Source organism: Heteronotia binoei, chromosome 6, assembly GCF_032191835.1.
Source record: "Heteronotia binoei isolate CCM8104 ecotype False Entrance Well chromosome 6, APGP_CSIRO_Hbin_v1, whole genome shotgun sequence".
Lineage (NCBI taxonomy): Eukaryota > Metazoa > Chordata > Lepidosauria > Squamata > Gekkonidae > Heteronotia > Heteronotia binoei.
In genome coordinates, this window is record NC_083228.1 from 79,458,007 (window position 1) to 79,466,344 (window position 8,338).

Here is an 8,338-nt window from a genome sequence, read left to right on the forward strand (position 1 = left end):
TTGCCCAACATGCTTCTGTGCCAGAGTGGGAATTCAAACCCGGGTCGCCAAGACTGAGTCCAGCACTCTAACTACTACAAATGAAGCTGTTCTAAGAGTAAACATAATAAACATTGCAGTAGATTTTGCAAGTGCGAAATAGAAGTGGCATATGCATGGTAGTGATCAGATTCCTTGTTATGTAAAATAACTGGCATCAGATGCCTAACATGCTATCCTTGCTTCTATGAATGTGGCATAGTTGCCCCTACAATTCTGGCTACTAGATACAGTGTGCATGCATGCAGGTGTGTGTTTTGTCTGTGTAATTTAATGAAAATGATACAGTATTTAGGAAGAAGTTGTAACCAGCTGTAGTGGCCCATGCAAAATCCAAAACCAAAACAATATATTTTAGTTGGGCCAAAACTCTTTTAAAAGTTTGTTCTGAAAGCTGCTAGGAGGAACTTTCCCCATGTTTTGCTCTCCAGAGGCCTCAAGAGGGCAGCATCCTTCATCTCATTTTGATGCTGTTGAGGAGTACAAGGTTTCATAGAGGCACCTGAGGAATTAAGCTCTGGCTCATGAACATTTATCCTGAAATAAATATTGTCAGTCTTTACGGTGTTACCAGATTTCTGTTTTATTTGGCTACAATGCACTAACATGACTGCTTCTCTAGAATTTTCCTCAAGATTGCCTTCCTTTCATAATTGCAAAGGGTAGCCTTTTATACCCAGAATATAGCTATGTAGGTCTTCAAGGGTAGCCATGTTAGTCTGTTATAATAAAAGACCAGTGACATCTTGAAAATGAACATTATTTCCATATGAGCTTTTTGTGTGTCACAGCTCACTTCTTAATTTTATAGCCTCATTTTCTGAAAATGTAAGCGTTTGTGGTCCGTCCCCCAATGATCTTGCTGTCTGAGTGAAATTATTCTTAAAATTCTCCCATTTCCACACATTATCTAATAGTATTTGTGTGGGAAATTATCTTGCTTAATTAAGAAGGGTATTTATTGTTCTGTGTTATCATGCTATGTCCTGTGTTAAGTGGGCGTTATTATAAATATTAGCTACCATATTTGTGAGTCAGAGAGGGCCATCACCATTTGAATTCCAGTGTTTGGAAAGGGGTGCTCTAGTCAGTATTAACATGTCATAAACTGGCTAACCACCAACATGAAATCTTTGTTTGTCTTATATTAAAAAATAAATCAATAATGGAAAATGTGACATTACTTAGCAATGGTTTCAGCCAAGATGTACTTTGAATATTTAAAGGGGGTGTAATGTAATGTAAAATTTTATTTATATCCCGCCCTCCCCCGCCGGAGCAGGCTCAGGGCGGCTAACAACATTTAAAAGTGAAACAGTACAATAATAAAACATTAAGTTCACATTAAAACCAATCAATCAGTAATCAAAACATTCCTAAAACTAACATTGGTGGTAAACATTATTAATTTAGCAGTAAACATTAGCTCAGTCATTGGTGAACGCCTGTTTGAAGAGGGCAGTCTTGCAGGCCCTGCGGAACTGGTCTAAGCTCCGCAGGGCCCGCACCTCCTCTGGGAGCTGGTTCCAGAGTTGTGGGGCCGCGGCTGAAAAGGCCCGGGTGCGGGTGCTTTGAAGTTTAACTTCTTTTGGCCCAGGGATATTCAGTCTGTTTTTGCCTACTGACCTCAGTGCTCTCTGGGGCTCATATGGGGAGAGACGCAGTGGTGGGATTCAGCAGGTTCGCACCAGTTCTATGGAACCGTTACCTAATGCGCTATTGGTTCTATAGAACCGTTTGTTGGTCGGGCACCCTCGGATCAACGGGGACTTTCCCCTCTAAGTGCCTAAAACTCACCAGTTTCTTTTCCCCACCAGACTGCAAAAAAGCCCAAGCGAACAAGTTAGATGCGCGCCCTGCCAGGAATTGCGTCTCACTCCCTCCAGCCCCTTCCAGCTTCACCACTCCCACGTGTGATTAAAACCCAGGCGCCGAGGAAAAAGCAGCTCAAGCTAACCACCGCGGCGCCTTCTGGGACTCGTAGTCCTTGCGCTCGGGAGCGCAGCAGGCAGGAGGCTCGAAAGACTACCAGACCCGGCATGCCCCTCGGCAAAGAAGGGCTCCGCTTGCTCGTGCGCGCTCGCGGAGTCAGGAAGCCCCGCCCACTTTCATTCCAGGAAGGATGAGTAGGCGAAGGTCTGTGGGCTGCAAACGCTTGTGGGGGCGTCGGGCTTGTTTGGTTTTTTTGCAAATGGCAGTCAAATTAGGTGACAGATTTTTCTTTTTGCAGAGAGATAAATATTGGAGCGTGTTGCCATGTATGCAAAACAAGGCTTGATAGCCGGGCTTTTCCCCAGCCAACGATTGATCTGTTCAGATGGGTTCTGTGGCATGCGTTTGGGTGCCCCAACTGTAGTAGCTTTCAGGTGATGGTAAAAAAAAAACCTCTGCCTGGACATGTGAGTCCTCCACCCGTGTTTGCTCAAGCTTGTATAACCAGCTTTGGTTGGCACACTGCTTTTTTAGGGAGGCCAGCCTTTTAAGCTCACATTGCCAGAGTGACACTTAGTTCTGCAAAGCCGGGGTGTCAAACATCTGACCTGGGGGCCGAATCAGGCCCTCGGAGGGCTCCTATCAGGCCCCTGAGCAACTGACTGTCATCTGCTTCCTTCTTTCTCCTTTCTGTATAACAGCTTGCTTTGCAAGGCTCCCTCAATTGCACAGGACTGCAGAGCAAAACTTCTATTTTCTCCATTGGCTGAGACTCCTCCCTTGGGGAGGAAGGAGGAGGAATAGCTTGCTTTGCCAGGCTCCCTCAATCGCACAGCAGAGATACTGAGTGAAGCCTCTCTTCCTTCTATTTGCTGAGGCTCCCCCCCCCAGTCCCCTGGGGAAGGAAGGAAAGAGCCAGAGCTTCCTTTGCCCAGTTCCCTGGATCCCGTGGGAGAAATACAAAGAAAGCACCTTTAAGACCAACAAGTGCTAATGCTTTTAGCATGTTTTAAGTTTTTTAGGAAATATATTTGTGTTTGTGTCCTTTATAAAGTTTGTATCTTTGCTACCTAATCTTTAAATAGGAACACACATGGCCCAGCCTGACATGGCCCAGCCAGACAAGGTCTCCTTTATGTCAGATTCGGCCCGCATAACAAAATGAGTTTGACACTTCCATAGCAGTCTGTACACTGGTTGTAACGGGCTTGAACCTCCCACCCCCACCCCGCTTCAGGTTCCACTGCAAGATTCTCTGGTTTGATTTTGGTTCTCTGGCTCGACACATTGGCTTGTGGTTCCTCTGGGATTACTGAGTTCTGTAGAAGTTCTGCTGAACTCGCTGTCAGTGATTCCTACTTGCAGACATGGGGGGGGGGGTTTGCCCTAGAAGCAGCTTGCAGGGTTTTCTGTCCCCCCTTCCACTGGAAATAATGTTCAGAGGCCCATAAAATTGGACTCACTCCTTGGTCCAATTGACTTGAAACTTGGGGGTTATTTAAAGCAGGGGTCCCCAACCCCCAGGCCATGGACCGGTCCCGGTCCGTGGTGTGTTAGCATCCAGGCTGCACAGGGACAGCACTCTTGGCTTCCTGGGTCACAGATCTGGGAAGCTGAGAGCGGTGGGATGGATCAGCGACGTGTGCTCTCCTCCAAGCCCTGCTTCCCAGGCATAGAGGAGAGCAGGCTTGCTCCACCACCCCTTTTGCCCACCCACACAGCCTCACTCCAAAGATGGTGGTGGACGAAAGAGGCAGTGTGGCCTCGCTCTGAGGCTGCCTCCCCTTCCAGGGGAGGTAGCCAGAAGCAGCCCCAGTCTCCCCCGTATTTAAAGACCCCCATGGGGGCAGGGACATGGGAGCAGGGTGGCCTGCGGCAGCAAGAACCCCTGCACCACCCCCCACAGTCCGTGGAAAAATTGTCTGCTACAAAACTGGTCCCTGGTGTCAAAAAGGTTGGGAGCCACTGATTGAAAGGACAGGCACCAGCAGCTTCCCTGCGATTGTGGTGCTTGTGCCTCTAAAAGCCAGTTTGGTGTAGTGGTTAAGTGTGCGGACTCTTATCTGGGAGAACCGGGTTTGATTCCCCACTCCTCCACTTGCACCTGCTGAAATGGTCTTTGGTCAGCCATAGCTCTGGCAGAGGTTGTCCTTGAAAGGGCAGCTGCTGGGAGAGCCCTCTCCATCCCCACCCACCTCGCAGGGTGTTTTTTGTGGGGGAGGAAGGGAAAGGAGATTGTGAGCTCCTCTGAGACACTTCGGAGTGGAGGGCGGGATATAAATCCAATATCTTCTTCTTCTTCTTCTAAAAACAACTCCCCCAGCCACCTGGAAATCTTTCAAAACAACTGTTCCATTTCCCCAGCCATTCCCCATACAGAATAATGGTCCTGAAAAAACTGGAAATGGGGGGGGGGGGGCGACCCTCCAAATCCAATTACCATACAGGTATCTGGAATTCAGGAATATTAGAATTACCAATATATTCCCAGTCCAATATACCTGAACCTGAAAAGGTACTTTTTTGGCACGTCCCACCCAGGACCCTGGGAATTATATTGTTATGGACAGATGTTGGTATTTATGGCGAGAAAATGGTTGGATCCAACACTGAAGAGGGAAAAAATCAAACATTACTAAGGACATAGGTGTATTAACAGCAGTTAGTGACTAGTTTACCAGGTTTCTATCCTGTTTATCCTTTCTATCAAGAGCCAGTTTGTTGTGGTGGTGAAGTGTGCGGACTCTTGTCTGGAAGAACTGGGTTTTATTCCCCACTCCTCCACTTGCAGCTGCTGGAATGGCCTTGGATCAGCTATAGTTCTTGCAGAGGTTGTCTTTGAAAGAGCAGCTTCTGGAAGAGCTCTCTCAGCTCCACCTACCTCACAGCGAGTCAGTTGTGGGAGAAGAAGATAATGGAAATTGTAAGCCACTCTGAGACTGATTCAGAGAGAAGAGTGGGGTATAAATCTATGGTCTTCTTTTTCTTCTTCTTCTTCTCTTCCTCAAAATTGTTCAAAGCAATTGTTCAAATTGTTCAAGGTTAGGAGCAATCGTGTTTTATTTAATTGGCCAGAAGAAGAAGCCAAGATTTGTTGCAATCAGAATTCTGGACTGGGACGACTGAAGGTCAGATTCCTGCAAAACTCACAGGCTGATTTCAATCAGTCACTATCAGTGCAATCCTAAAGCCATTTCCCTATGCAGCCCAGTTGCATAGACCTGCGTGAGAGTCTGAGTTAGATCTCCTAAGGATGGTGCTGTGTCTGTCAGCCCCACCTACTGCACAAGGTTGTGCGGATTTAAAGGGGAAGGCTAGTAAACCATGTATAACATCATGAGTACCTGAATACAAAGATGGGCTACATCAGGGGTAGGGAAATGGCTGAGAAGTTGAATGCATTTTTTGCCTTCACTGTGGAAGACGAGAAGTGTTTGCCCGCTCCAGAACCACTAATTTTGGAAGGGGTGTTGAAAGACCTGAGTCAGATTGAGGTGACAAGAGAGGAGGTCCTACAACTGATAGACAAATTAAAAACTATTAAGTCACCAGGTCCGGATGGCATACATCCGAGAGTTCTGAAAGAGCTCAAAGTTGAACTTGCTGATCTTCTGACAAAAATATGTAATCTTTCATTGAAATCTGCCTCCGTTCCTGAAAACTGGAAGGTAGCAAATGTCACCCCCATCTTTAAAAAGGGTTCCAGAGGATTTCCGGGAAATTACAGGCCAGTCAGTCTAACTTCAATACCGGGAAAGTTGTTAGAAACCATTATCAAGGACAGAATGAGCAGGCACATTGATGAACACGGGTTATTGAGGAAGACTCAGGATGGGTTCTGTAAGGGAAGATCTTGCCTCACTAACCTGTTACAGTTCTTTGAGGGGGTGGACAAAGGGGACCCAATAGATGTTGTTTACCTTGACTTCCAGAAAGCTTTTGATAAAGTTCCTCATCAAAGGCTCCTTAGAAAGCTTGAGAGTCATGGAGTAAAAGGACAGGTCCTCTTGTGGATCAAAAACTGGCTGAGTAATAGGAAACAGAGAGTGAGTATAAATGGGCAGTCTTCGCAGTGGAGGACGGTAGTGCCTCTCCCCAAAATACCCTCCCAGTTTCAAAAAGATTGGACCGGGGGTCCAATTCTATGAGCCCCAAAAGAAGGTGCCCTTATCCTTCATTATTTCCTATGAAAGGAAGGCATTGAAAAGGTGTACCATCCCTTTAAATGTGAGGGCCAGAACTCCCAATATGGAAATATCTTCAATAAATCTTTCTTTAAACATAATCTAGTTGTCTTTACCCCTTTTACTGTTCTTATTGCAGTATTTAATGCGTGAATTATTAAGCTACCTTTCGGTATATCTTTTGATATAGTTAAAATGGTCATTAGGACATAGAACCTGTTGTTAATTTATTTGAATCCCACCACTGGAGAGACGGTCCCTCAGGTAGGTCGGTCCTTGGCCATATAGGGCTTTAAAGGTTATGACCAGCACTTTGTACTGGATCCGGTATACAATCGGCAGCCAGTGCAGTCCGCGTAGCCCCGGCCGTATATGCTCCCATCTTGGGAGACCAAGTAGCAGCCTGGCTGCCGCATTCTGCACTAGCTGCAGTTCCCGGGTCCGGTACAGAGGCAGCCCCATGTAGAGATCGTTACAGTAGTCCAGTCTTGAGGTGACCATCGCATGGATCACCATTGCTAGGTCCTGCCGCTCTAGGAAAGGGGCCAACTGCCTCGCCCGCCTCAGATGAAAAAATGCTGACTTGGCAGTGGCCGTTATCTGGGCCTCCATTGATAATGAAGGCTCCAGTAAAACACCCAGGCTCTTTACCCATTGCGCCGTCTTCAGAGGCGCCCCGTCAAAGGCCGGGAGAGATATTTCCTTCCCCAGAGTGCCACGACCCACATGGAGAACCTCTGTCTTCGCTGGGTTCAACTTCAGCCCGCTCAGTCTAAGCCACGTTGCAACAACCTGCAAAGCCCGGTCCAGGTTCCCCAGGGCGGAGGCGGGCCGGCCGTCCATTAGTAAATAGAGCTGGGTGTCATCTGCATATTGATGGCAGCCCAGCCCAAACCTCCGGGCAATCTGGGCGAGGGGGCGCATATAGATGTTGAATAACATCGGGGAGAGAACTGCTCCCTGGGGCACCCCACAGTCTAGTGTGCGCCTTTGGGATCGCTCACCCCCAATCGCCACCCTCTGTCCCCGACCCATGAGGAAGGAGGAAAGCCATTGTAAGGCCAGCCCCTCTACCCCTATGTTGGTGAGGCGGCGGATCAGCAACTGATGGTCGACTGTATCAAATGCAGCCGACAAATCTAATAACATCAGCACTGCCACACCGCCTCGATCCAGTTGCCGCTGGAGGTCATCCACCAAGGCGACCAGGACCGTCTCCGTCCCGTGACCCGGCCGGAAGCCAGACTGGCACGGGTCCAGGACGGAAGCGTCATCTAGAAATCTCTGTAGCTGCATCGCCACTGCCCTCTCGATAATTTTACCTAAAAATGGTAAATTGGACACCGGTCGGTAGTTTGCCAATTCGGCCGGGTCTGCTGTAGATTTTTTCAAGAGGGGGCGGACCAAGGCCTCTTTCAGGGGCATTGGGAAATGCCCCTCTAGGAGGGATCTATTTATGATGTCCCGTAGAGGACATCTAAGCTCCCTCTGGTAAGATTTAATCAGCCAAGAGGGGCAAGGGTCCAAATCACACGTTGTTGGGCGAGCAGCAGAGAGAACTCCATCGACTTCCTCCAGGCTGAGCGGGTCGAAGTGGTCCAGTATTAAATCTGAAGACAGGCGCGGAGCCTCAGTTTCACTTACTGTATCTAATGTGATAGGCTGGTCTTGGCGGAGCGACGAGATTTTATCTGCAAAATATTTCGCAAATGCCTCACAGCCTATCTCTAATTCTCTAATATTTGGTTTGCCTTGTGGCAGTGTTATAAGATCTCCAATTACTCTAAACAATTGTGCTGGGCGCGATTTTGCAGATGCAATCTTGGCTGCAAAGTATTCTTTCTTTGCAGCCTTGACTGCCATCTCATAAGACCTCATAAGTGTTCTGTAGGATGTTCTCGTCGTTTCGTCCCGAGTATGCCTCCACCATCTCTCTAGTCGTCTGAGCCCTTGTTTCAGCTGGCGTAATTCCAAGGTATACCATGGGGCCAGCCTCTTATGAGGGCGCAGAGGGCGCCGAGGTGCAATTTCATCGATAGCCCTGGAAAGCTGGTCCTGCCAGACTTCCACCAGGTCATCGAGGGAATTGCCAGTGGGCCAGGGATCCCTCAGGGCTGTTTGGAACCGTTCCGGGTCCATCAAGCCCCGGGGGCGAGCCAAAATAGGCTCTCCGCCCATACAGG